A 27247-nucleotide genomic window follows, 5' to 3' on the forward strand; every position below is an offset into this window, starting at 1 on the left:
TGAGCTCCCCCTAGCCGAGGTCGAGTTCCTTCTATTCGCTTTTGCCATTCTCCATGACTTTTCCACGGTTTGCCATCTCTTGCACTTGCTCTATTTCTATTTTGGCCCTTGAACCCTCTTTTATTACTAAAGAGGGCATTTTCATCCTCCTTAATTGAGACCTTAGAAATTTGTTTATCTAAGGCTTTTTGGTTGGCCTATATATTCTCCAACTCTGTTAGAGTTGGCTTATTTGCCCATCCACGAGTGGCCGTAACAATACCAGTATATTCCGGCCTTAACCCGTGAATTATGATTCTTCTCATTCTTGTCTCAGGGATGGCATTCTCAGGATCTAATTTTGAAATTTCTTCGCAAATAGATTTAACTTTAGAAAAGTATTGACTCACCGTCATATTTTGTTGCGAGATTGAGAGGAGCTCGTTCTCCAGGCATTGTAACTTGGCATCGTTTGTCCTTGCAAACAGCGTCGCCAAGTTATCCCAGGCCTCATTCGGGGTCGTCGCACTCTTTATGTGTTGCAGTAATTCATCTTCAACAGTCACGGCAAGCACATAAAGAGCCTTACTCGATTTTATATTCCATTTTCTTAATTCGCTATCATTCGTGGGTGGGGTGGTGTTGCTCCCGCCAACAATATCCCACAAATCTTGTCCTAGCAAGTAATATTGTATGCGGGTACTCCAATTATTATAATTTGAATTATTGAGCTTCTCGATGCCACTTACCGAACTCAAGAAATCCGCCATCGTGACTTGAGTATAATGCCCCGCACTATACCAAGTAAGTCTGGTCCCAAACCAACCGACTTCACAATCCCAGATTGTGCACTGGCAGAACTCCTACGTCCTTCGCTTCTTCGCTCCTTGGCTCGACGATCCCCGACCGCCTTGCTCACTTACAATGGTCCCCGACCACTGTCTTCGCACGGCCTCTGATGACCTGCTCTAATACCACTTGTTGAGAAGCAAGTGGATATACAAATAAAATAATTACTTTTATTATAAACCAATATTACAACTCTCTATTTTATCATCCTCTCACAACAACTAATTGTACTTGCTTACCCACTCCCTCACAAACCTCACACGGACACAACTCTCTCACACACCCACTTACTCTCTATTTCTCTATACTTCACGCCACCTACTCCACCCACTCACACACTCACGTACACACTCCACTCACATCACCCACTCCTCATACTTTTCACACACACACACAAGGGGCAAGAACCCCTATTTATAGGGTGTACAAGTCGGTGAGAAAAATCTGGAGAGAGGGGGGAGAGAAAATTCTGGAGAGAGGGAGAAATTCTGGTGCAGCAGAGAAAGGGAGAGAAATCTGAAAAAATCCAGAGAGAGAGAGAGAGAGAGAGAGAGAGAGAGAGGCGGTGCTCCCCTTTTTTCTGACATTGTCTTGGTAAAGCTTTTGATCTCCCAAGTGTGAGTTTGGCTTCTCAAATCTGGGAGCAATGGAAGGCGTGGTTGTTTTACCTGGTACAATCGAACCAGAGAGAGAGGGAGATGTTTCAGAATTTATGGGCCACGGTCTCACTCTATTCCCATTGTCACTCTTCTTCTTTATGAGACTCTAATTATGCTCCGTTGACTCTTCATATGGAGGTGACAGATCTACTCTTCTCAATCGACCTATCTACTGGAATCACCTTCGACCTCTGTCACGCACAGCCCCGATCTCATCTCCGGCCGACCTCAAGCGCTACCAAGCTGAGGAAGACCCGAGGGCAAGGATCGAGCATGGACGAGTCAAAATTTGAGTTTCATGCTCGATCTAAGCCCCAGATCGAGGGCTTGTCTTGTCGCCACCTCGCCCTCTTGACTGCAGCAACAACTAGGCAGAGAGGATGGATGAGGGTGCGATGGAGAAGGACGGTATAACGAGAGAGGTGAGAGGCGGAGAAGGGGGACGAGCGAGGGACAGAGCAGGGCCATGAAACAACATGGGTTGGAGAGGAGGTGGGATTGTATTGGCGGCTTTTCGAGACGACAAAGGTGGTTGTGGTGAACCTGGGCGGTGAAGTCATAAATCCATGCTCGGAGATCTTTTTTAATGTCTAATCCAGTTTTGCAATACGCGAGATGGGAAAGCTCGGAACTTCAAAACAGGGTCGCTGGTGGAAAGGACGAGAGCTCCCATTTCAGCCAGAGAAGAAGCCGACCCAATCGCGCTCTGTTTCGGGCGAGTGAGGAAGGAGACCATTTCGGCGGAGGCTATGGTCCATACTTGCTTGAAAGCCAAAATTGCTCTACACTTCCCTCCAGCAATAAAAACTGTTGGCCGTGAAACCACAGTCCTTTGATTAAGCATCTTTCATTTGTTGGGGTTTGCGAATGAATTTGACATTTCCATACGAATCAAATTGCACCGCCACGACTCCATTGTCCTAAAAACATCAGCACTGGTTCTATATTCTGTTACTGGTAACCCCTGGTAGCGGTTGGATCTTTCATTTTCAAGGTCCTGGGAAAAACGAGAGAAGTGGGCATCCTCAATGCATTTGAATAAAATTGATGCCTGTAATCCCTATTGAACTCTGCAAAAATGACATCACCGGTGAGCACAGATAAACCTGATGAGCATAACCGGCATTTGAGCATCATTTGTCTAAAATGGTGACAGAAAATAAAAGGGAAAATGGAGAATTTCTTTGTATATTCATATATTGTACACAAGTACATTGCTCCAACTTATAGTGTAAGAATGAAAGAAAGAATAGGAAATAATATACAAAAAATATCAACTTTCCTATTCACTAAATCAATTAGCTCATAATCAGAATTGCAACAATCGGAATCCATAATCAAAATCTTCCAAATATATTTTCAAAAGCTTGAAAAGCATTATGAAAATACAGAGACATTGCAATACAAATTTCAATGAATGCACAAAATGCAAGTTCATTGTCATAGAGTGTGGATTGATCAACTTGGGTGGACACTTTCACTGGTCATATGATACTCAAAAGCACACAAGTTGTCTCCTAAAAAGAGAGCTTTCTTTAGGCCAATTTCACAAGTAAATGGCAGCACCAGTGAGGCATCAATGTTGCTTATTCAGTATGATTCTTATCATAGCACAGTCGAGAAGTGATGTTGGCTTATTTGATGCAACATTTTCTCCAAAGAGGTTTTCATGAATAATTGCAAAGAAATGGCATGTTTACGAGAAAGTAAAGAGGACAAAAGAGAAGCAAGATGACGAGTTAAACAAACATAAGAGGGACCTTAGCAATATAATATCCAATAGTAGTATAATTTGACTACCAGCTATGGTTATATAAGGCGTGTTTGGTAACGATTCTGTTTAGAAACAGATTCTAATAAAAATGATTCTTTTTTATTATGTTCTCGGGAACAAATTCTAGGCATGTCTAGAATAGAATTGTGTTTGGTACCGTGTTCATTGATTCTGTTCCAAATCAATTTATTTTAATTTTTAAATATATTTTTTTTCTTTTTTTCATTTTCTTTTTTTCCCTTTCTCTCTCATGTTCTTCTTCTTCTAGTGGCTGGTCATCGACGAGGCCGGCCCTCATCGGCCGAGTCTCACCGGCAGTTGGCAAGGCTGCCTAGCCTCGCTGTTAGCTAAGCCGGCCTCACCGGGGCTAGGCGAGGCTCGCCTAGCCACCAATGGGGCTGAGCGAGCCTCCCTAGGGCTGGGCAAGGCCCACCTGGCCACCGGCGGGGCTGGGCTAGCCCCGTCGGGGCCAAGCAAGCCTCGCCCAACTCGGTGAGGCCCACCTAGCCACCGGCGAGGCTCGGTTTCACCAAATCGGGCAAAGTTGAGCCTCACCGGTGGGCAGGGCTTGCCTCCGGCGACCTCGCCAGATCGGTTGTCGGCGACGGTAGCGGACAACAACTACGAGATGGTGGTCGATGAAGAAAAGAAGAAGAGAAAATTGAAGAAGAAGAGTTGGTTTTAATTCTTAGATTTGTTCCCGGAACATGAATAATTTTTTTTCTTGATTCTGTTCCAAATCTATTTCTGAAAAAAAAAATAGAAATTTATTCCTACAAACAAAAATTTTACCACATGCAATCAAACTGATACCGGGAACAAAAAATTAAAATCAGGCACTGTTTGGATGGTTACCAAACAGTGCCATAGCTTCTCAAGAATGGATCATTCAACCGTGTCAAAATAAATATAGGCAGTGGAATGCTGCACCTTAAATGATGAGAGTCCAATAGCTGAAAGTACAAAGGCACTGTAACAAAGTGTATCCCTATTGTCTCATTGACTGACCTTGATCACTATTAATTGGAGGCCATAAACTAATAAAGTGCCCTTCCAATTTATATTCAGAATTAGGGCACTCTTCTTACAAACTAGTTGCATCATGGAAAAGGAAAGAGAAGGAGAACATTTCCAGATTTGCCGAATGAGAAATAAGAGAAGACAAACCTTTTGCAAATTGGCTTAGGCATATCACTTAAATGCTCTCATTCTTCTAAAAAGAGATGAGTTTATTTGGAGTTATATTATGTATCTAAAAATGAAAATAAATAAAGGATACATTGGTAGAAGTTTTTACCTGTGTTCATGAATTTGGGATGAACTTCAGATTTCTTGTGCCTAAATAATTAGATTTGATATATCTTCATTCTCAAGCTGACCGAAAACCCAAAAACCGATCCAAACCCATCTTCCGCTTCTCGCCGGCTCCCCTCCCTCCTCCTCCTACTTGTAACTCCGGTTGAGGTGTTGCAGAGAAAGAGGTGAGAAGAAATATTTCTTGAGCAAATGGAGAGGCGAACTGCGAGCCTCCATTTGGTCTCTGCGAGTTAAAATCTCTCTGCATTCTATTTGAAACCCAGATCACTTGGTGGTGGGTCCGTGACAGTAAGTGTTCAGAGGTTCGTGTGGGATCATTGCATCAGTAAAGCTGTAAGTCTTGATTGAGAGCTTTTCCCAAACTTGAGAACCCAAAACGAAACAGGAAAAAAGATGTCTCAACTCTAGTGTCTTTAAGTTCTGGTCACATGTTGATGTTGGTTTAGGAAATATCTGGAAAAAAAAATCCTTTATGTTTCCTCTGTGTCTTATCTACTAAGTGAATGTTCTTTTACTCGTTGACACCATATAGATTAGCCAAAATGATTATATGCTTCTGTGGAAGTTATTTTCCATGTTGCTACAATTGGAGTTGTTGCTCTAGTTTAGTAATACTAGCTCATGTATTGGTTCTTGAGCACTAGGTTCATTGCCATCTATTTTTGCTAGTGAAGTACTGTCACTGCAGAATTCTTTGAACAGGCTGTGTGTTGTTGCAGATTGGCAAATGTCATGCTCCACTTGAAAAACTTCTTGAAGAAGCTCATATTGGAAACTGAGTGTAATCGTGATGATGTGCTAGATGAAATGTATGAACCGTACATCAAGTTTGTGGTTTCTTTAAAGGTAAAGCTCCTCATTGTCAATTTTGTTGGAATTGTTCAGCTGCTGTTTTCTATCATGTTTTCCTCTGTTTTCCTCTATTTTTTTTTTTATTAAAAAACAGCAAAGTTCATTTAGTTATGCATTTAGTGTTTTTTGCTATTTTCTAGGAAGTTAATAGCATGTTTGTGTGCAGTTATGTGTTGCACGTACGTGAGCAGTTTCTACTTTGTATTTAGTGGTTGTACTCGATAGTTTTTTTTCTTTTGCACAAGACATATGAAGTGCTATGCTATGTTTTTTTTAAATATCTTTCCTCTCTCTTAAACAACAGAAGTTTTTTCTGTTTTGATTGTTGTTTTTATGAGCTTTAACATTGGTATTAGAGCGTTTGTGGGATCTTAAGGGACTGTGAAGTGAGGGTAAGTGGGTGAGGATTGCTTCCAATCTGCAAAGAAAAAGCTGATGGAGGTAGGATCGAGTGGATTCTTTGCAATGGCTGCTCCAGTCTTTACTGGGGAAAATTATCAAGCTTGGGCTGTCAAGATGACGGCATTCTTGGAGGGTCATGATTTATGGGAGGCTGTGGAGAATGATTATGAGGTTGCTCCACTTCCAGACAATCCGACCTTGAATCAGATAAAGTACCATAAAGAGAGAATCACAAGGAAGGCCAAGGCAAAGTCTTGCTTGTATGCTGCTATTTCACCCACTATCTTCAGTCTTCACAAGGATTATGAGATGTGATTCTGCAAAGGCAATATGGGATTTCTTGAAGGATGAATACGAGGGAGATGAGAAGATAAGAGGCATGAAGGTGCTGAATCTCTTGAGGGAGTTTGAGAGATAGCAGATGAAGGATTTAGAGTCAGTGAAGGAGTACTCTTATAGGCTAGTTGTGATAGCTGAAAAAATCAGAGTTTTAGGGAATGACTTGAAGGATGAAAGGCTTGTTCAGAAGATCTTGGTGTCTCTTCCAGAGAAGTTCGAAGCCACCATAACTTCTCTGGAAAATATAAGAGACTTAGCTAATATAAAGCTTGCAGAATTGTTAAATGCTCTGCAGGCATAAGAGCACAGAAGACTGATGAGAAGAGAAGAGTTTGTAGAGGGTGCGCTGCAAGCTAAAGTGAAGTCAAATGATGGAGGCAAAGGGAAGAAATGGATTCAGTCTAGAGAAAATGCTAGTGACTCCAAGTTTGTAGCAAAAGAAGGAAATTCTGGTGGGTCTAGCAAATGGAAGATGAACAAAAAGCCTTGTCAATACCGTGGTGGAACTAATCATCGCTTTTTAGATGTTGGAGAAAAGCTCGATGCTAAATGCGTAAGATGTCACAAGTTGGGTCACATGGAAGCCATCTCGCAAAGAAAAAAAATTACCAGCAAGCAGGAAAAGCATAGGTAGCAGTGAATGAAACTAAGGAAGAGCACTTGTTTGTAGTTTTTTTTTTCCTTCTGAATCTTCTGTTGGGAATGATGCATGGCTGGTGGATAGTGGCTGTACCAATCATATGACTGGCAATTCAAAGCTGTTTAGGAGTCTAGACAGGTCAGTCAAGTCTAGAGTTAGAATTGGCAACAGACATTATATCGAAGTGCAAGGGAAGGGTACAGTGGCTATTGAAGGAAATCAGGAGGTGAAGCTGCTCAATGATGTTCTTTTTGTGCCAAACATTGACCATAATTTGTTAAGTGTTGGTCAATTAGTTAAGAAGTGCTATAAAGTGAAGTTCGAAGGGAATGAATGTCTTATTAATAATGCAGATAGCAAAGAAGTGCTAAGAATCCCAATGAGGGACAAGAGTTTCATATTCAAGCCACAAGAGATGCAACAAATGACTTTAAAGTGCAAAGAAGAAAATGCAGAGCTATGGCATAAAAGACTTGGGCATGTTCACAAGAAAAGCATGTCGTTTATGCAGAGAAATAGCTTGGTAGATGACTTGCCAAGTTTGAAGGAGGAATTTCCATAGTGCAGAACTTGTCTTCTTAGCAAGCAAGTCAGATTTCCTTTCAAATGAGGAGGCTGGAGAGCATGTGAGAAGTTGCAATTATTCCACACAGATCTATGTGGACTTATGTCCGAGTCTTCTCTCAATGGTAACAGGTATTTCATTACCTTCACTGATGATATGACTAAAATGAGTTGGATTTATTTTTTGCAAGTCAAGTCTGAAGTTGCTGATGTGTTTGTGAAGTTTAAAGCCTTAGTTGAGAATCAGAGTGGGAAGAAAATTAAAATGCTTAGGTCGATAATGGTTCTGAGTATATTGCTCACAAGTTTAAGTTGAAGTGTGAGCAAGTAGGAATTGTGCGGTAGTTCACTGCTCCCATTCACCTCAACATAATGGGGTCAGTGAGAGGAAAAACAGAAGCATTATGGAGATGGCTAGATGTATGATGCAAGAGAAGAAGTTACCTAAGAAGTTCTAGGCTGAAGCAACTAATACTGCAGTGTTCCTGTTGAACAGATTGCCCACAAAAGCCTTAGAAAGGTCAACACATTTTGAAGTCTGGTATGGTGTTAAACCTTCCGTGAAAAATTTGAAGGTTTTTGGGTGTTTGTGTTACACTCATGTTCCTGAGGTCAAGAGGAACAAGCTGGATAAGAAAGCAAAGCTTAGAATCTTCATTGGATACAATCTCCAATCAAAGGCTTATAGAATTTTTCACCATATGACAGGGAAGGTGACTCTAAGTAGAGATGTTGTTTTTCTAGAGGAAGATGAGTGGAATTGGATGGAATGAAAGAGTGCAGAACAACAGCAGTTCGAAAAAAAACCTGCAACAAATGTAAAGGTTGATGAAGTTATAGATGGATTGGAAGACACTGTGGATGATTTACCAGTGAGAGGCACAAGGTCACTTGCTAAAATCTATGAAAGAAGCAATGTGATAATACTCGAACCATCTAACTTTGTGGAAGCTAAGGAGGATCAGAGGTGGATTGTAGCAATGCAGGAGGAGATTGCAATGATCTAGAAAAACCACACATGGGAGCTTGTTGACAGACCATCTGATAAGAATGTGATTAGGGTTAAGTGGGTGTTCATAACAAAACTTAATTCTGATGGTTCTGTCAATAAACACAAAGCTAGACTGGTGGTGAAAGGCTATGCACAAATATAGGGAGTAGACTATTTTGAAACATTTGCTCCTATTGCATGACTTGATACAATAAGGTTATTGTTAGCTATTGCAGCAGAGAAGGGATGGCCTATATTTCAGTTAGATGTCAAGTATGCATTTATGAATGGAGAGCTTGGGGAGGAGATTTTTGTTGAACAACTTGAAGGCTTCAGTATCAAAGGGCAAGAAGAGAATGTATACAGGTTGAGGAAAGCTCTATATGGACTAAAGCAGGCTCCAAGAGCTTGGTATGGGAAGATAGATCGATATTTGCAGGATTTTGGCTTTGTAAAAAGCTTAAGTGAGTTCACTCTTTATGTCAAGAAGGTGAATCACAATGTTGTAATTCTGTTACTTTATATAGATGATCTATTAGTGACGAGGAATGATATGTAATTGATAGAGAAGGTGAAGCAAGATCTATTTGCAGTTTTTGAGATGTCAGACTTGGGAAAGATGGCTTATTTTTGGGGTCTGAAAATCAAACAGGCTTCATATGAGATCTTCATCTGTCAAAAAAATACATAAAGGGAATTCTAAAGAAGTTTCAATTGGAAGATTGTCGAAGTGTAAGCACTCCTATGACTGCTAAAGAGAAACTGCAGAAGAATGATGGAACATATGCAGAAAATGCTTCTATGTATAGAAGTCTGATTGGGTGTCTCATGTATCTTACAGCAATCATACCAGATATTCTATTTGCTGTGAGTGTTTTATCCAGGTTTATGAGTAGTCCTAGTAAGTTACATTTGATTGCATAAAAAATGGTCTTGAAATATCTCAAAGGAACATTGTTCTTTGGTGTGAAGTTTAAGAAAGATCAGAAGTTTAATTTACAAGGATTTTCTGATAGTGATTGGGCTGGTTCAGTGGATGACATGAAAAGTACGTCTAGGTATTGTTTCAGTCTTGGTTCTACTTGTTTCTCTTGGTGTTCCAAAAATCAAGAGATTGTAGCTCAGCCCACAGCAGAGGCTGAGTTTATAGCAGCTACTGCAGCTGCAAATCAAGTTTTGTGGCTGAAAAAGATAATGAAAGATTCGTGGTTGAATTCTAGTGATTGCATTGAAGTTAATGTGGATAATCAGGCTGCTTTAGCAATATCTCAGAATCCAGTTTTCCATAGAAAAACCAAGCATTTCAAAGTCAAAATTTTCTTTATGCGTGAGATGCAACAAAGTGGTGAAATTAAGTTGGTCTATTGCAGATCTGAAGATCAACTTGCAGATATGTTTACAAAACCACTTCAAGCTGGAAGATTTGAGCTTTTAAGAGAGAAAATAGGAATTTGCAGCAGCAACGATCCAAGGAGGAGTTTGTTGGAATTGTTCAACTGCTGTTTTCTGTCATGTTTTTCTCTGTTTTTTTTATTAAAGAACAGCCAAGTTCATTTAGTTATGCATTTAGTGTTTTTTGCTATTTTCTAGGAAGTTAATAGCACGTTTGTATGCAATTATGTGTTGCACATACGTGAGCAGTTTCTACTTTGTATTTAGTGGTTGTACTCGACAGTTTTTTTTTTCTTTTGCACAAGACGTATGAAGTGCTATGCTCTGTTTTTTTTTTTTTTTTTTTTTTTTTTTTATTTTTCTCTCTCTCAAACAACAGAAATTTTTTTCTGTTTTGATTGTTGTTTTTATGAGCTTTAATAATTTTTCTTACAGAATAATGTGTCATGTTTCTTCCGGTACATATTAATCCTTAAGTTACCCAATGACAAAGTCTTTTTTCATTAGGATGAAAATGCAGTCAAAGGGAATGTGAGGGCTTTGAAATATATATCTTTTCTTTTCCCAGGTGGTAACTTTCTTTTTTTGAGTTTTTATTTTTTCTCACTCGAGTTATATATTTTTGTATGCATCATCCAATCCTTTGGCTAATAATTTCCTAGATGCAAGTTGTGAGGATGCAATGGTGAGGAAATTGGTGGTTCCTCTTCATTGTTCACTCAACATGCTTGAAGGAGATACAGGGTATGTATGCTATTGGTTCATGTATATTTTTGAAGAACTGAATGCTTGCTTGGTTTTCTTCAACTAGATTAGGCGTGGATGCATATTCTCTCTCTCTCTCTCTCTTTTTTCATTTTCTTTTGGCAAAAGAGCACAACATTATATTATTTATGAAGACGGTTCTAATCACAGATGATTTATTGTCTCATGCATTGTGTGGATTTATGTGCCAACTGAAATTAGTTTTCAATCCATTCTCTCATCAGGTGCTTTATCTGGCCAGCCAGTCTATATTTGTCAGAGTTCATACTTTCTTTTCTGAATATGTTCTCCAGCAAAACATGTTTTGAAGTAATCTGTCAAAAGTGCATCGGAATTTTCAAATAAACATTGGTGTTATGGGTTCAACTTTCTTGCTTCATCCACGTTGGATTTGGTTCTCTTATAGACACTCCGTTATAAAAGTTTTGCCAACCCTATTGTTTTATTTTCTGTAGTAGCAATCTAATTCATCAGATCCAGTAGTCTATGGATAATGGAACGCCAAAGAGATAATCACTTGGCCTTCTATTCCCTTCCCCCTTTATCTGATTAGTTTGATCTGTTTTAACTTTATATATCATGCGGTAGAACTGATTTCAGATACTGACTAGAATATTGGACATAGGTTGGCTGAGGGTTTGGCTTAGTTGGTATCTGTCTCCCACATGAAAGCTTCCAAGGTACTTTCCTTGAGCTTCAAGCTCCTTTCTGCTTAGGTTTTTTTCTTTTACTCAAACCTTCATATGATTATGCATTGTTCTTAGTCCATCAATCACTAGATGTAGATATGCTGCGGTTGCACTCGCTATGCTTTTGGCAAGCAACTCTCGCTGTTCTTGGTTCTTGGAAGTGTTCTTGTTCCTATGAGCTAGATATCAAAAGTTGATTTGATTTTGAAATGAGTGATCTGTCCTTCAGCATATATACAAACTTGGCTGAACACTCTGGACATGGTTTCATGTTGATACATGAGTTGCAGTTTAGAAAATGACCATATTCATGCAGGTAATATCAAGTGATGGTGACCTATTAACCTTGAGCAACATGAAGCTTAATTTGAAGATAAATCACATAAGCATGGAAGATGATGAGCTAGTGACTTAGAATGTTCAGATTCTGTGAGTGATCATGTCATTGTCCTTGCAGATTCCACCCTAAGCGTGCAATTTTTCAAGTTTTTAGTTTCATATTTCACACACACGCACACCCAGAGTTTTCCCTCTTAGATCTCATGATAGATATTTCTTTCATTGGTAAGGAAGACATTGTTATGATAATGCCTTTAGCATAAAAGAGTAGTCCTTCTGCGCAACTTCCCCATTTGTCCTTTGGTTACCTTGATAGCAGTGGACCCCTTTTTTATTAAAAAATTTGATTTTCTCAAGAAAAGCATGACTTTGAATGAGGTCCATCCAAATATTCATCTTTTGCAATCATGTGTCCTGATGCAGTTTGACCATGTGCAAATTGGAGGAATGATAACTGGAATTGATATCATTTCCTTGTCCCAAATAAAATGTTTACAGCTGCCTTGGGAATGTGCATCTGAGAGCGTACTTCAGGGATTGAAACCAGTATAACGTGAGTAGTTTCTCCACTAACACACTTCTTCTGTTGAGCATTACTGTGAGATCCGGTTGTTCTCTCTTTTCATCAGTCAGTGAAGGTGCAATTTCTCTTTTTCTACAGCTTAGGTGCTGACATAATATACGACCTGTTGTGCCTGCCACACCTTGTACGTTTGCTCTCCATTCTTTTGGATAAAAGGAAGTCAATTGGCAGTTCACATGATTATAGCGATGGATGTGATTCCCGTGATGTTGTGGCTGCTTGTGACAGTGTAGGAAATGCCAGTCCCACTGAGCATTTGATAGCTTACATTTTGTCTGTCATCCACAATGGCGATACTTTCCATCACTTTCTTGCCTTAGCTGACAAGGAAAACCTTCACCACCGAGCTGACAGGAACTCTTTAACCCGCCAGTTTGCTTCCTTACATGCAATCATATGACAGATCAAGCATACGACTGTTCAAGCTCTCAAGCAAATGAGGCTCCCTGTATGTACCTTACCATAATGCGAAGAGTCTGTGCCTCATTTTCAAGTTAGCACACTCATGCAAGCACCGATTGCAGATTGTCCTTAAAGTGATCCACGTCGAGGCATTTTTGAGACATTTCCTCTTGTACTTTCACCTGGCCTACGTGATTTGATGTAGGGATAGCGAGCATTGTTGTAATAATTTGAGTTTTGAGAGGAAATGCTATATCCACACTTGTGTAAAGGATGCTTACTCGACAGCTAGATACTTTGGCGGACGATAGCGGAACGAAACTCTTTTCAGGATGCTGAGTTATTGGGCCTGTATATCTTTGATCGGATATGCCGACCCCTGTTTCCCTGGTGTAGTGAATTTCTGAGAAGTTGGAGCTCCTTTTGATGTCGACGGGTCTTTTGGCTAACGTAACATCCAATGTCGATATCAACCTCTGGACAGCCGATGTCGATATCAACCTCTGGACAGCCGTACTCAAGAGTATCATGAAAGTCGGATCGTCCATGGCGTCCTCACAGTTACAGGTCCTTGGCCCTGCCACCCATTGACGATGATTATGCTCCTTTTCTGGTATGGCAAATGACCGTGGAAAAGCCTTGCCTCTCAGATCCATCAAGAATTAGGTGTTCTCTGTGCAAATTAATCCTTTGCTGCATATCTCCTTTCAGAGAATTCAATGAACATTACTTATTTCGCACTTCGCACAAGCGAACACCGCTGAAGATAACATCTAATAAAGAACCTGACCTTTCGTGATGATGCTTTCTTCCCTAATCCTTGTGTGAAATGCAAAGTGTTCTGGATTCCTGACGATGAGAGCAAGGCTCGACATTTCTGGAATCAGTCGAGGGATGCCTCCTAATCGACCTTCGGGAAAAGCCATTGGAGGACATCCTTTTTTTTTCCTTATGCGTGGCATCAGATGATCCGTTGAAGCCATAGCAGGTCCGGAACGGCAGTGATACGAAGGAGATGCCCAGCTAGGTGTCCCTGTCGGATGCTATTATTAAAGGAGATATTATACTCCAGAAAAAGGATCATGCAGATGATGCTTCATTAAGTCATCTAATGCGTAATCTTACTTACCTCTTAAGTTGTCTCCATGAAATTCCTTGTGGGACTTGCCGAATATATAATATTTGGCGACTGATGAAATAAACAATTTGTTAGAGTTAAGGTTAATACCACAAAAAGCCTCAAATTGGTACGTCTATAATAGATTCACTCTAAATTAATATTTTGATCACAGATAAAAGCTTTACCCTCCATCGGTTTGCGTCCAATTATTAAGTTATATGATATGGAGTTTTACCTTTCCTAAATTAACGAAGGTAAATTTGTTATAAATATAATAATTTTAAGTTTTTGATAATCAAAAAATTAATTCAAGGTAAATCTATTATCAATGTCATAGTTTAAAAAAATTTCGTGATATTAACTCAGTTTTAGTGACTGCGCTTCATATTGCAACATGTGCACACTAACATCAACTGTGGGCATAATTATTTGTGTCCCCCTTCCTAGCATCTCTAATTCTAAAACCTCTAAATGTATTATACATATGCCAACTAAGTCATAAAATTTTCAGCTGAACTAGTTCAATCACAATCTTTTGCATAAAATTTCAATATAATCCCTCCATTAGTTCCTGGCAACGCTGTAAATTTTTGAATAGTTGAAGCTCCTTTGAATGTATAAGTTAGAGGTACCTTTCTTGGCCTTCTGCGTAATGTGATTGGAGCGGAACATATAGTCTTGATTTCAACGTACGGACGGACAAAGCTTAAAGAGTACAAGACCCAAGGCAACTGCGTTTTTAATTGGATCATCTTTACATCGATGGTTGGGTATGAATCCCGACTTCTGCGATTTCTCATTTCCAGAAAGAAAAAGAACGATCGCCCATCCAAGTAATCGAATCCCGATCGGTATCATGGGACTGCGATAAAAATCATGCTGAAACTTTAGGACGAGTGTTTTATTTTTTTTTTTTTTAATGACTATGGGAACCTCATCTTAGCTAGGTAAATCTCGGTAAATGGAACATCCTACCAACCTCATAGACTAAATTAAGTAAGTGCCAAAACTTGGGTTAGGCAGTATAAACAGAAGATTATTTGAATTCAGTATAGTAAAGAATCGAACATATATCATACGCCTAATACATGCACAATATTATTCATTAATCACAAAGTCGATTCTAAGTGATCTTTATTTTATTTTATCACAAAGATAGGCACGATGACGACACCCATGGGATGAGGATAAGAAAGTCAATGATAAAGATTAAATTTGGAGGACCAAGCAATGGAAATAATGCTCAATTTGACTTTGCCTTAGATCACGCGGGACGTGGTGATGCTGAGCTAATTGAAACAAAGGTGATAGAGAGAGAGAGAGAGACCTTAGTAGAGCATAATTACGAAAGAGATATGGCCTTCCTTCGAATTTCTAGTTTATGCTCATTGACTTTTATAGAAGTAAGACCTTAGTAAAACATTTTCCGCCTGATATCAAAATAGATAGTACAATCAGCTTACATTTTCCCCCTGATATCAAAATAGATAGTACAATCAGCTTCTTCTTCTTCTTCTTCTTCTTCTTCTTCTTCTTCTTCTTCTTCTTCTTCTTCTTCTTCTTCTTCTTCTTGGCGGTATCAAAATAGATAGTACAATCAGCTTACATTTTCCCCCTGATATCAAAATAGATAGTACAATCAGCTTCTTCTTCTTCTTCTTCTTCTTCTTCTTCTTTTCTTCTTCTTCTTCTTCTTCTTCTTCTTCTTCTTCTTCTTCTTCTTCTTCTTCTTCTTCTTCTTCTTCTTCTTCTTCTTCTTCTTCTTCTTCTTCTTCTTCTTCTTCTTCTTCTAGGTCGTAGTTATTCTCAGGAGTGATGCAACCATATGAATGTTTGATATAAATACTGTTAAGATACCATTACACCAGATGAACTTTCTTGTTGTGGGACCATGTTCATTTTAAACTGAATGATCGCCGACCTAAACCATGATGTCACGGGTCACGTGCCTATATGACGATCGCGTTGGATTAGCCGCCAATGGTCAAATAGGAGGGTATACATACAATTATGGGCCTTCAAAAAGGAAGCACAAATCCGCAATGTGTTTAATGCGATACGTCTTACCTGTTAAAATATGAAATTATGACCCCAATTGGAGTTACGGAAACCGCGGAGTGATCCAATCATGACCTGAAATTGCTGGAATGATCAAAACGAAGAGGCCAGGGGCATTGCTAGTCCTTTTTTCTCGACCGAAAACCTCTAGCATCGCAGCAAAATGACTGCTCATAACGAGTTGCGAGTAGCAATGCAAACCTTCGTCGAACTTTTATTCAAGGGAAGACAGTTTACTGTAACGCAATATGGAATCTGTTATGCCGAATTGGATCCTACATCTCTGCGTACTTCTTCAGATACAAGTCATATATCCTGCTTTAGCAGGCGTCGGAGAGATCCAGACGTATTAAGACCCCAGTAGACAGTAAAAATGGAACTTGGTTTTGGAGGGTAGAATGATGATGCCAGCTTTCAATGTCCGACTTCCGGATTATGGCCCCAAAAAATGGAACAAATCAAAGTCAAATCTCATATGAATGGACTCCTTTCTAGTTTCTTTTTCCCTATTCTAGTGGTCGAAGAATCGGCTTGCATCTGCCTTTTTTAGTCGTGATCCACTGTCATATCGATGCCGACTAACAATAGTTTAAGGCGAGTCTGTCTCTTTCCACGAGTTCCATGATTGCCCCATGCCTTGAATTAGGACTAGGTTTTATAACTCGAGAAGCTACACCTACCATGCTAATTATATAATCTACAGATGTCCGTATGCGCGTACTTTTCATACCATCTCGTAATTTTTCAAGATTTGGAAGGGAAGCTTCGTGGAAACTGGAAGATGTTGTAGCCTTTGAATTATTGCTCCGTCAAGAAATGGTTTTCTCCAGGGCAAGTGACAACGACAAGCTGAATTTTGATTTGTTGATCCCAGCAAGTGAATTCATCCATGTGCAAATATGCACATGGATGATGTCCACGGGTTGTGACCCATCAATTGGAGACACGTTTGAAGGGAAATACCGGCTTAATTGAGAAATATAATCAACTATTTGTTAGTCGTGTAAGTTGTATTAGAAAAAGTCCCACGTTGAGAAAATGATTTAGTGTGGAGTACAACTGATCCATAACTCATTAGCTTATGTTTTTGAATGAAAATATATCTAATCTGATGGCAATCTTTTTGGTGAAAGTATCAGAATTCTATTGCGCACTCCCAATTTTCGATCCTTTTTGGGTCTCTATTTGCTTCCTCAACTGTATATTTTCACACTTTAGGCATAGGAGCCTATGGTTGAGGGGGAATATTATAATATTTAATTAATAAACCAAAATATTTATCTAACATTTTAAACTTTTGGAATGATTAGCAGTCCTACAAAATCTCACAAGTGTCTCTCAATGTCCAATATTACTCTTAAAAAAGTAGAGAAGGTAGTTCAAAAAGATGACCCTTAGTTCAAAAAGATGACCCTTCTTTCTTCATATAATACATATTTCTATCTAAACATAGAATATGCATTCCTCGGGATGGAAGAATTTGAACCTTTGGATAGTGAGATCAAAATCCGTTGCCTTACTACTTGGCCACACCCCATTTTATTTTCTATTCAATACAAATAGGCACACTATCAGTATTGGTTATTCATCAATTTCAATCCACTCCATGGACTCCGTTGTTCCTAGGGTTTTGACACATGAAGATATAAAATGAAACTGAATTTATTGACATTACACATAATTCAATTAGGACATTATATAAACATACGATTCTTCTATTGTTTTTTTTTTTTTTTTCTTTTTTTTTGAAAGGATTTTTATTAGGTGAGTTCTTTTTTTTTGGTCGGTTTATTATTATTATTAGGTGAGTTCAAAGAACGATTTTTTGGTACATCCTTCTCGCTCTCTTGTTTTTTTCATTTCTAGGGAATTTCAACTGTCAATAATAACTCAACAAGATACAATTATCTCCGAATCCAAGGAAAAAAAATACCGTTTGTCATGCTTGAATCTCTAGTTTCGATGCCGCTTCGACGTGTCGAACTCTAGCAGCAGGGCGAGAAGAAGGGAAACACCCGGACAAGCAGCGAAGCGTCCTTCCGCGTGTATGGAATTTCATCTTGCATGCGCGAGCAGCCGCTGGCCACTTAGGTCACTTCGTCCGACGTAAGACAAAACGAGTTTTAAAATTTCCAATGACGGAGACATGCTGCCGGTCCCCGGAAGATCTTTGGCCCCATCGCATTGGCTCGCCTGGAACGCGATTGACTTTGATAAGATTTCATGCCAGACCAATGGGAAAGTTTTGAGATGATTAGGTGAGTCAGGAGCTGTTACCCGTCACATCGAACTAAAAGAGGCACGAACTTCTACAAAATCTTTCGCTCTCCTGGCTCGCTCTCATGACTCGTGAGCCTCTTGCCTGATTTGGCTCTCGCCGACTTTCTTCGTTCTTCGATTTCCCCAAAACCCCCCTCCTCCTCCTCCTCCTCATTTTCCAACGGCCCTTTCGGCAGCGCCGCTACTCCGAAGCACTAGTTGATGAGTGCAGAGTCCAGGCCGAAACTTGGTGAGGGAAGTGATGGCAGAGGTGAAGACGCCGGAAGATCTGATCGTCGGAGACCATATATTCCGATATGGAATGCGCGGCCTTTATTCACACCACGGTACCATTCTCGCCTTTTTTTTTTTTTTTTTTTTTTTGTATTATTATTTTTCCTCTCCATCTTTTTCTTTTCCTTATTCCTTTTAGAAATTTTGCCTTTCAACTCCGGCTCCGGGTTGAAGTTTTAAATTTTGGACTTTGGCTTGTGAGAGCTCTTACTGACCAAACTCATCTCTCCCTAGCCCAAGTTACCATTTTCCTAAGCTCAAAACGGATGACAAAGTCGGCCTTAGCCTTTAATCTTCAAGAATTCCTCTTCATGTAATTTAAATTTTGATAAAGCTCATTTATTTATTATTTATCTCCTTTTTCTTTCTTTTTCTTTGGCGACCCTATTACTAAAAAGTTCATTCAAGCAGTACAATCTGGTGATCAATGCTCAATTAGTTAATTCCGATTGGAGGGTGTCTCCTCTTGGACAATAAACCACGTGGATATATTTAGTAAAAATTTAGACGGTGATCTTAAAAAAGGAGGGTATTTCAACTTGACTTATTAAATTAGAGCATGCGTGACCATCTATTCTAGTTAGAGAGATATTATAAAAGCACAGCATCACGTCTCTATCAACATCTTGCCTGGATGTAAATCCAATGTCAAATTAAGACAAATCCAAGCACATTTACCCCCAAATTATTGACACTAGTTGCTAACTCATGTTTAAAGGGCCCCATGCATAGTGGGTACTCCGTTCACATCTTTCTATAGAGCAACTTTCATTTAATCTTGAAGTATCAATAGTCACGTATTATAAATTTAATTTTTTCTTATTCAGCGGATGAGAAACTTGATACTTCTTGATTGGTTTAGGTCAAGGGGAATGTCATACTTCCTGTGCGCCTATCAAAAGCTATCTTATTCCTATATGCTTGAGATTGTTTAAGTAATTTAATTATGAGATTTATAATCTCAAATTTCGTTCAAGCCTGTCTCTTGACATCTAAAACTTTCAGGACGATGAGTTTGCCTCTCAAGCGGCATCATACCTCAATATAGGTCATAAGATTGAGTAATGACTTTGCAATAGTCTCTTTTATCCACATCCATATATCCATTCTATGTTGCGTATGAAGCTCACCTAACACACCCGGCGATTATGATTGTTAATGACTCAATTTCATCAACCCCCCATGTCTAATCAAAGTGCTTATTCATCACGTATGTTTCTTTCGTTTTCTATTTTTCATTTTTACGTACAATCATTGCGATTGGAAAGTCTATTTTTTTCTCTGCTTTTTTCACAAGTAAATGTCTTTATTGCCGATGGGGAAAACAATGGGGGAACCATGTCCCATTACAAGCCCATTCGTACCGAAAGAATTCAAATCCAACCCAAATATACATTCCGCAAAACCCAACTAGAAAAGCCCAAATGCAGGACTCTTTTAAGCCCAAAGAAAAGAACATTATCATTATTTCTAACAGGTTTCAAGGTTCGCGCCCAAACTTCTTCTTCGTTCATTTGGGACTGAATTTTTTTTATTTTTTAACGTCCACGTGGATACATATGGCAGGAATTTACATCGGCAATGGCTACTTGATTCATTTCACCCGAACGGAGGAAAAAAAAACTATATGCCCATCATTGTCCAAGACCAGCCACAAGCAACAAAGTTGTCCTGATTTTCCAGAATGTGAAAACCAAAACGTCAGGTGCGGCGTTGTCAAAATCTGTGTGGATTGCTTCCGCTGGGATGGCGAAAATATACGTTCACTTTACCGTTACAAGTACAAGCAGTCAAGACGAGAATTTACACAGGCAAGGCGTGGAACGTGCACTACCTTACCGTTTATCAAATCACGTGACCAAGTTGTCGAGACAGCTAGCCAGCTTCACGCGGACAATGCTTTTGGCAATTACAATCTTTTGAAAAATAACTGTGAGCATTTCGCTCTATTTTGCTGCACTAACATTTGTAAAAGTGAACAAACAGCGATTATCAGTAATTATGTGCAGAAAATTATGGAAGCCAAAGAGCGGACCATGAGGTTATTATAGAGAAACTAATTCTAGTGGTCCAACCCTCCTCCGATCTTTTATGGTGTTTGTTCCTTTCTTAACTATATGTTTCAATGTACACTCAATTGGGACTGGAACACAAGGCATTGTTGCATCTTACTGGATTGATTACACAGCTTGTCTATTCTATGTAAATAGTCCAATGTACTTGCTGCTAGCATTTGCATATAAATGAAGGCCTTGGGCGAGTAGCCCAAATGCGTGCGTTTGTGTCATACTTAAGATTATGATTGCACTTGAGTTAATGAGTGAAAAGACAAATGGAAAAGCAAGTCTTTGGGCCCATCATTGCTAGAGAATGCTTCAAATAACTCAAAGGCGAAGGGCTACCCAAACCAATGTGGATCACTACCAAACAAGCAAAAACGTTATCAGAGGATTTCTAACACTCTTCAAAGCAAATTATGAGTTTATATTTATGCCAATTTAATCCTAAACCTTTTTAGTTTGGTGTCAATTTAGGGCCCGTTTGTTTTCGTTTCTTTTTTTTGTTTTTAAACAACTTTTCTGTTTTTTTTGTTTCTGGGAACAAAAAATGAACATAAACACGTTTGGGTGTGTTTTTGTTCCAAAATTGTTTTTATTCCCGAAACACATCTGGAATGTAAATAAGAAACAAAAAAGTTGTTTCTTGTTTCAAACAGATTTTAGAAACACATTTCTTTTTCTTTTTTTTTCTTCTTCTTTTCTTCTTCTTTTTTCTTTGGCCGGTCGCCGGCCTTGGCCAGGGCCGGCGACCGGCCGTCGGGGGCCGGCGACGCCGTCAAGGGCCGGCGACGCCGTTAGGGGCCGGCGTACGTCGCCGGCCCCTGGCGAAGCTCGAGCTCGCCCGGCCGGGCGAGCTCGAGCTCGCCAGATCCGGCCACCACCAAGTCGGCTCCCGGCGATGGCCCGATGAGGCCGAGCCTCGCCGGCCGGGCGAGGTCGGGTCACCTTGGCTAGGCAAGCTCGCCGGGCCGGGCGAGCTCGATCTCGCCCAAATCCGGCGAGGCCGAGCTCGCCCGGCGGCCGGCGAGGCTCGGCGTCGCCGGCCACCGCCAAGTCGGCTCCTAGGCGGTGGCCGGTGAGGCCGAGCCTCACCGGCCGCCGGGCGAGGTCGAGCCGGGCGAGCTCGATCTCGCCCAAATCTAGCGAGGGTGAGCTCGCCCAACGGCGACGAGGCTCGGCCTTGCCGGGCCACCGCCCAGTCGGCGTCGCCCGGCTATGGGCCGGGCGCGAGCCTCGCCGTGGCCGGGCGAGGCCGGCCCTCGTCGGCCGACCGGCCAAAAGAAAAAAAAAAAAAGAAATAAGAAATAAGAAAATAGAAAAATATATTAAAAAAATAAAAAATTATACAAATTTACCAAACGTGTTTCTGTTTATTTTTTATTCCCGAACAAGTTTACCAAACGCGTTTTTTTGTTCAAAATTGTTCCCCCAAACAAAAACATTTTTTTCTATTTTTGTTCCCTGAAACAATTTTTAAACAGAAATGTTACCAAACGCGCCCTTAGTTATTCCTGATAATTTTGGTTGGATTTTGCTGATTGAACACCGGTTGGCCGACACAACACGGCTAGTGTTGATGTGGATAACTTTTAATAATATTTTAATATTTTTTTGAATTTTTTTCCTCTTCTTTTTCTTTTTCTCTTTTTTCCTTCTCCTCCTCCTTTCTCCAATTTGGCAACCGGCTAGAGGCAACGGTTGGCGAGGTCAAGTTCCACCTTGTCAACCTCTAGCAAGCCCTTGCCAGTCCAACACGAGGCCACCTTCACAGCCTAGGCAACCTCAAGTTAGCCTTACTAAAGGCTGGGCAAGGCTTGAGGCTCGACCTCATCGGATCTATTGAGGTTGGGTTAGCGAGGCTTGACGCTTACTAGATCTGATGAAGGCGAAACCTTGTTGCTCGGTGCAAGTAGTCCTTGTGGCCTTTAGTGAGGGCTCAAGCCTCACTAGTAGCCAGCGAGGTTGACCTTGACCTAGCCAAGTGTTGCTTCTTGTGGTCGCCAAGGTCTAGTGACTAGCTGGAGGAAGGGGGAGGAGAAGAAAATAGAAAAATTAAAAATTGAAAAAAATATTAAAATAATTATTAAAATTTGTCCACGTCAGCATTAAGCGTGTTGCGTTAGCCAATTGGCGACCAATCAATAAAATCCAACAAAATTGGCTAGAAATGATTGAATTGGCACTAAAATCAAAAGATTTAAGATTAAATCGACCTCGATAAAAAAAATATTTAGTACCAAATTGATACAAATGCAAAAGGTTTAAGACTTTTTTGACACTTTTTTTGGCATATGTCCATACCCAAGTGAACAAGGAGAATATGATCATGGAATATGGGGTTGCGTAGGCTAGAAGAAATTTGCAAATTTCAAAAGTTCCCTTGACCTGAATCCAGCTCTAGGAGCCTCTGAAAGCAGCGAGCAAAATGGCGACTCTCATCACCAGTACCGCAAGGCAAGTCTTCCCCAAGAATCTTAAAGGATAGCGAGAACCGAACCATGGTATCCCGTGCCAAATCAATAGCATGCAACTCCACAAAGCAAGATTATGCAGCATATAGGCATTAAGAGGTAATCTTGAATTCCTTAAGGGGCGGTATATCCTTTAGGGAAACCCATAGTGAAAAACATAAGAGAAGATGATTGAGAGTCTCAGGGTATGTTTGTTTTGTGAAAAATAATTTCCGGAAAACGTTTTCCTCATTTTCCAACGTTTGGTTCATTTAGAAAAATGTTTAGGAAAATGAGTCAACGGAAAATGTTTTCCTAATCAATAGAAAATGTTTTCCTTCCACAGCTTAAATTTAGGAAAACGATTTCCCTTTTGAAAGAACCGGAAAATGTTTTTCAAAATGTTTTAAGATCATTGCTTGATGAAAATTTATTATTAAAAAGAATTTATAATTAAAATTTTTGAATTCGTTATTATTATATCTTTTCTTTTCTTTCTTCTTTTTTTTTTTTTGTTTTTTCTCTTTTCTTTCTTTGCCTATGAACATAAACCATAACTCCTCCTCCCCTCTTTCCTTCTCCTTCGCCCCCTCATTTTCGTCACCGCTGCCTCCTCCAACCCTAGCCCCTCCTGCGTTCCCGTTGGCTTCGCTCCCTCCTCTTCTTCTTTGTCAACGTCTTCTACACCTTCAATCATTTTTCAAATGCAATTCAAACACCAGAAAATATTTTCAGTCACGTATCACTAAACAAAGAAAAACTAACCGTTTTCCTGGAAAATAATTTCGTGGAAAACATTTTCTAAAAACGTTACATTTTCCGTTAAATAAACACACCCTCAGACTACAAACATGCTAGCAATTTACCATGTAAATAACATCTCAAGATCCACACCTTGACTCATAATTTCTGAATTGACAAAAAGAATGAGAGGTCGATTGTCGATAGTCTATCATTCTGATCACATTGAGGGCAAAGGACATTCTCACAGCGCATTAACTAGGCGACATCAATTCTTCCCGAATTGCAAATAATTGCCCAGATAATCACAGCTGCAGTATTCACGGATAATGCAGATTCGCGGTTTTAACTTCATGTCAAGCCTACTGAGACTAAAGGGACTAATAACTATAATACAATACCTCCATATGATGCTCCGGACATAAGAAACATTCACCACGAAGAACTATAGCACACCAAACCTCGAGTCAGCAGTGTCATCGCAAAATAACAAGCAGTGATAAATCAGTACTAACATCGTACTACAAAAAAGCCCGAGTAACATGTACAAGTTCATCAAAAGCACAGGTTTCGAACAACGAGGCCAAGCAACACATCACGCAGGAAACGCATCATGACTCAAGTCCCATCAACCGAATGATTTCGAGAACGACAACACTATCCCCGGAATGCGCTGAAAAGAACCATACTAATAGCCTTGATTCTGGCATTAAAATCGAACAAAGCACTTACATTAAAAAGGTTCTCACTATAACCACAAGAAAATTTTAAATTGACTAGGGATTGGCTATACACTCCAAAATCCTTAATATGAATCTAACGTTTGCGAGACAATACATTTTGACCTTTAGATCTAATGGGTCTCACATGAGATTCACCTTTGCCTTAGGATTTGGAATTATTAAACCTTCATCACCATATACACGCAACAGCATCAACATCTTTACTTAAAAGGAATGGTAGCTGCACAGGTTGCACTGGGCACAGCTTATAAGCACTCTAAAGTGCACCATATCCAATGAACTCTTGAGCTTCTACTTAAGGTGATGGTTTTATTTATTAATTAATGTGATGAGCCTAAGTTGATCCATCTGCCCATGTTGGGCCTAAAAGTCTGGTCCACAAGATTAGGACCTATGGATGGAGGGATATGCTGAAGGGTTGTAACTTTTGGGGGAACGTCTTTTACCGAAGGGACACGTCCTTTGGAGATGATGTATTTAAGAGAGAAAAGAAAAGAGAGGAACATACCTTTTCAAGTGAACGTATGTCAGTCTCTCTCTCTCCCTCAAAAAGAAGAAAACAGAAAAGAACAGTACCTGTTTTTCGCCCCCTAATAGCAACAGCACGCTCCTCGGTAGACCTGGATTAGATTCTTCCTCGAACTTCAACGTTGGTGTTTAATCTGTGGATAATAAGGTACATTCGATTCTGTGATGTGCCTTAAGATCGGTGATACATGTGATTTTCCTAGGCTCGTCTTCCGCACTTGGTTTAGGGGTTCGATTTAGTGTCGAATCCGATTTTTGGGAATCCGATATTTCCCGACATGAGGCAAAGATATGAAAGAAGATGCCTTAAATGGCAAAAAAAAAAATAGAACTTTAACCTAAAACGTGCGCTACTAGTATTTCCTGTTTCTAGGCAAACAGACCGAACTGCAACATATTAAACATAGACGATGAACACATAACAGAAGCATTTCCACGAAATAGACCAAAGGAACTTATTGCTAGCATTTGCATGGAACAGACCAGAACCAGCAGCAGCAATTCCCGCCATCTAGCATCAAAATTTAAGCGGGCAGAAAAGAAAAAAAAAAGAGTGAAAGTTTTCTCTGTACTTGGAAGCCAAAATTGGTCTAGACTCACCTGCAGCAGTAAAAATTATTGCGGGCACGCATCGGAGTAGAGCCAATGTGCTGAGTGGAGAAGCTGGAGGAAATTACCTGTAGGAAGCTCCTCAGCAGAGATCAAGTGATACCCAGATTCAGTGACCGTCTCCATGGAATGATTCCGCACCTGATGCCACTTCTGATCCTGCAAAGACATTACCGTGCCTTAAATCGTTGACTCCAAAGTCAAAGTCGTTGATTGAATGCCTTTTAATTGTTGTGGTTTTTTTGGCTTAGAAATAAAGAAAATGACTCGCGGGTTTCTTTGCGAATGAATTCTACGTTCCCGTTGTGCTTAAAAGATCATCAACACTTAGTGGATATAATATAAGAAGTAATACAACGAAAAATCTCAAATTGATAAACTTGTAACAAATTTATTCAAAATTAATTTTTTTACAAATGCTAGTCATGACATGTAGGATAGCCAACGTTTACTCAGCAATTTCTGGTTTAAATTGATCGAATACCAATGTGAAAATATTCATAAACTAAAAGGTTCAAAATTGAATTGATATCAATGAAATATGTTTGAGAATTTTTTGGTGTTTTTATCTCGAGTTAGTCCCTAAACTATATGTAAATATTCAATGTTATCTCTGAATTTGAATTAATTGAATGACAACATTGAATATATATATGGTAAAGACAACATTGAATATTTTCATACAGTTTAAAAACTAAATTGACCATACATTAAAAAAGTTCAGGAACACATTACAAATCAAAAAGTTTAGAGATGGCATTATACATTGGGCTAAAGTTCAATGACTAAATTGAATAAATTTAAAGTTTATATAGATCACATTGCACATTAAGCCAAAGCTCATGAGATCATTTGTAGGGAAAATTATCAAAAAGTCTTAAACCTATTTCACTTATGCATATTCAATCATAAACCTTTTAAATTGAATCTTAAATCTTTTCACATTTTATCAATTGAGTTTATTTAGCTAATTTTGATTCAAGAAAGCTAACGTGGATATTTAATGATATTTCAATAAAAAAGAAAAAAAAATAAAAGAATATAAAAAAATTCAAAATGTTATAAAAATATTATTATAAATGTCTAGGTCAGTACCCACCAATGCCACGTATAATGAATTTAAAAAAGGTTGTTTTCATAAGTTCTAGAATGCCCAAATCTCTTATATTAGTGTCATCTACATTATTCATTTTTCTTATTGACAAACTTAATGAGTGCCCATTTTTATTTAATCAAATGATGCCCCCACAAAATGGGCTTTTTCAATCGTATGCAGCCTCTCAAGAGGCTGATAGCTGGCGTTTGCTAGTTATATAATGAAATCTGAAAGAGAGAAATTTTAATTCCCTGAACTCTGCAGGTGGATTCGACCTAGAATTTCAAACTCAGTAAGCATTCCGAGCAAGGGAAAGGAAATAAAGGTTGGATTAACAGGGGAAAGAGAAACATTCGTTAGGTAGGTTCAAGAAATTCTTTTATCAGTATCATCTGTCAAACAGGGCTGATTTTATGAAGAATCCCTATTAGCCCGTTTGCCGTGATATCGGTGCATGAAAATATATTTGTCTTCATTGAAAACACTGGAAGTTGTTAAAGTCGCTAAGAAAAATGACCTTACCTCATAAAAAGTAAAAAAATTATTTTAGTCATATCACGTAACTACAAGAAGTTACATTTAAAATTTAATTGTGGCATATGCTGCAAAGAAAATTATATGGATCGTCACGATAATTCAAAATGCTTTAACCGCTCATGTATACTACAACTTAAAATTATGCTTTGATTAGCTGTTGTAAGTGATCATCTGCATGATTCAACCCCCTTAATCTCCATCGATTTTCATATGCAC

The 27247-nt window shown here is 39.4% G+C and overlaps 1 pseudogene; it reads left to right on the forward strand.

Annotated features, from left to right (window-relative positions):
* The first annotated feature begins 2102 nt into the window (after positions 1-2102).
* On the forward strand, positions 2103-13220 carry LOC108954307 (annotated as a pseudogene).
* The last annotated feature ends 14027 nt before the right edge of the window (positions 13221-27247 follow it).

This window comes from Eucalyptus grandis, chromosome 8, assembly GCF_016545825.1.
Source record: "Eucalyptus grandis isolate ANBG69807.140 chromosome 8, ASM1654582v1, whole genome shotgun sequence".
Classification (NCBI taxonomy): Eukaryota; Viridiplantae; Streptophyta; class Magnoliopsida; order Myrtales; family Myrtaceae; genus Eucalyptus; species Eucalyptus grandis.